General features: G+C 46.4%; 1 non-coding gene across 1 annotated transcript; it reads left to right on the top strand.

Moving 5' to 3' along the window:
* Nucleotides 1-505: 505 nt before the first annotated feature.
* TRNAM-CAU lies at nucleotides 506-579 on the top strand. Its single transcript has one exon. It is a non-coding gene; the product is annotated as a tRNA-Met (tRNA).
* The last annotated feature ends 2,015 nt before the right edge of the window (nucleotides 580-2,594 follow it).

Genomic DNA, 2,594 nt, shown 5'->3' with positions numbered 1-2,594 from the left:
GTGAGAGGGGTATATATTATGTTTCCACTTTGGAATGACACAGGCATGATGATCTTTTTCACATTTCATCCTAGCCTGCTGTCCAGACCCTACCCTAGCAGTCAACTCCCCCTCCCAACTCCCATCTAGTTCACCCCACCTTCTCCACAGTTCTTTGAAATCTCAGTATTGACAACCCCTCTCAGGGTACTCTCTCCTGTCCCATAGTCTGATTTCAGGCTCCCATCCCTGAAATCTCCTTGTGTCCCTCCCTTCTGCCAGCTGAGCCCCATGAATCTTATGGAGCTTGCCCCATCAGACTCCAGTTACATTTATCCTTTCTTTCCCTGGGAGGGGCTGCAGGGAGAGAGGTGTTTGTTTTATGTAAAGTGCTTACCACGTGCCAAGCACTGTTTATAAACTCTGGAGCAGGCACAAGCTAATCAGGTTTGACACAGTCCATGTCCCACATGGGGTTCACAGTCCCCATTTTACAGATGAGGGAAGTGAGACAAAGAGAAGTGCATACGCGGTGGCCAAATGGCAAGGTGTCAGTCTCATAAACTGAAGATCACGGGTTCGAACCCCGTCCGTGCCTAATGTACAAACTGCTTAAGTGGGCAAATTTTTCAAAGCCCTACTGAGAGCTCACCTCTTCCAAGAAGCCTTCCCAGACTAAGCCCTCTTTATCCTCTCCTCCTCCCCATCCCCCCCGCCCTTCCTCCTTCCCCTCCCCACAGCAACTGTATATATGTTTGTACAGATTTATTACTCTATTTTACTTGTACATAATTACTATTTTATTTATTTTGTTAATGATGTGCACAGTACTTTTAGACTGTGAGCCCACTGTTGGGTAGGGACTGTCTCTATATGTTGCCAACTTGTACTTCCCAAGTGCTTAGTACAGTGCTCTGCACACAGTAAGCGCTCAATAAATACGATTGATTGATTTAGCTTTAATTCTCTTTGTTCTGATGACTTGACACCTGTCCACATGTTTCGTTTTGTTGCCTGTCTCCTCCTTCTAGACTGTGAGCCCATTGTTGGGTAGGGGCCATCTCTATATGTTGCCAACTCGTAATTCCCAAATGCTTAGTACAGTGCTCTGCACACAGTAAGTGCTCAATAATTATGATTGAATGAATTGAATGAATGAAGTGACTTGCCGAAGGTCACACAGCAGACAGGTGGTGGAGCTGGCATTAGAGCCCAGGTCCTTCTGTTTCCTGGGCCTGTTTCCACTAGGCCACGCTACTTCTTCCCTGCTGCCCAGGGCCCACAAAGTCACAAGATGGTGAAGACATGGCTGGTTAGGGTGTACTCTCCCTGAAAAGCCCTCCTCCACTTAGTCCATCCTGTCTTGACCTGGAAGGGTCACTGTAAACAGGCCATGTGGCAGGAAAGGGGCAAGATAACCATGGTGGGGCAAGCTTATACAATTCATGAATGGTGCAGGGCAGAATCAGTTACGGCTGAGGGGTTGACTTGGCGGAGTCAGGGGGCTCACTACTGGACTGAGGGTATGAGGAGGAGTGGGTGACCCCAAACCGACTTCTATCCCCTTTATACTTCATTCCCATCCTTGGACTTCTAGTCTTTGATCCTACCTGTAGCAGGCGAATGTGGGTGAAGACTGCTGGTACATTTAGCTGCAGGCTGTACACCTGCTTGCCTTCTTGTTCATTGAAACCTAACCCCCAGAAGAACCATGATGGGCAGGGATGAGAGAGGAGCGTACCCCTGCACAAAACAAGACCACTATAGCTAATTCTTCTGTGATGGTGGTCAATCCAGAAATCTCAAAACTATGACGCACTTGTCATTCCTCAGTCGTCGTCATCATCATCTGTATATTCAATTATTTTTCTTCTATTTTATCTGGATACGTTTTTACTATTTTCTATTATCTCCTTTTTGTTCCTCCTTGTCCTACTATCATAAACTATTTTTGTCTGTTTACCCCCCTCCCATTATATTGTAAGCTCCTTGAAGGCAGAGAATGTACATGTTATTTCTAGTGTACTCTCCCAAGTGCTCGGTATAGTGCTTTCTAACCAGTAGGCCCCTGATAACACTGGTGGTGATAATGGGTCATGGGTTCGAATCCTGGCCCTACCACTTGTCTGCTGTGTGACCTAGGGCAAATCACTTCGCTTCTCTGGGCTTCAGTTACCTCATCTGTAAAATGGTGTTTGAGACTATGAGCCCCACATGGGACAGGGACTGTGCCCAACCTTATCTGCTTTTATCCACCCCTGCGCTTAGTACAGTGCCTGGCACATAGTTAAGTGCCTAACAAATATCATAATAATAATAATAAAAATAGTGGGTAGGGGTACAGGTGTTGTTGGGGGCCACAGGGAAGTCTACAGAAGCGGAGATTTAAAAGAACTGCAGCAAGGATGAGATAAGTGAGAATGATGGGTCAGGAGAAGAGCAGAGATAGTAGGAGATACTGGTTGCAGGACTGGGAGTGTATGGTCGATGGAATGGGGCAAAATGTGAACAAACGTTAGATGTGCATCACCACAGAGTGAAAGGTGCCACATTGTATTAGAATCTGTGACAGGAATGGATCATAATCAAGAACCCAGATGGCAGTGAGATGGAGA

Source organism: Tachyglossus aculeatus, chromosome 21, assembly GCF_015852505.1.
Source record: "Tachyglossus aculeatus isolate mTacAcu1 chromosome 21, mTacAcu1.pri, whole genome shotgun sequence".
In the NCBI taxonomy this organism is placed as follows: domain Eukaryota; kingdom Metazoa; phylum Chordata; class Mammalia; order Monotremata; family Tachyglossidae; genus Tachyglossus; species Tachyglossus aculeatus.
Note: the sequence above shows the minus strand (reverse complement) of the source record. Positions and strands in the feature narration are given on the sequence as shown.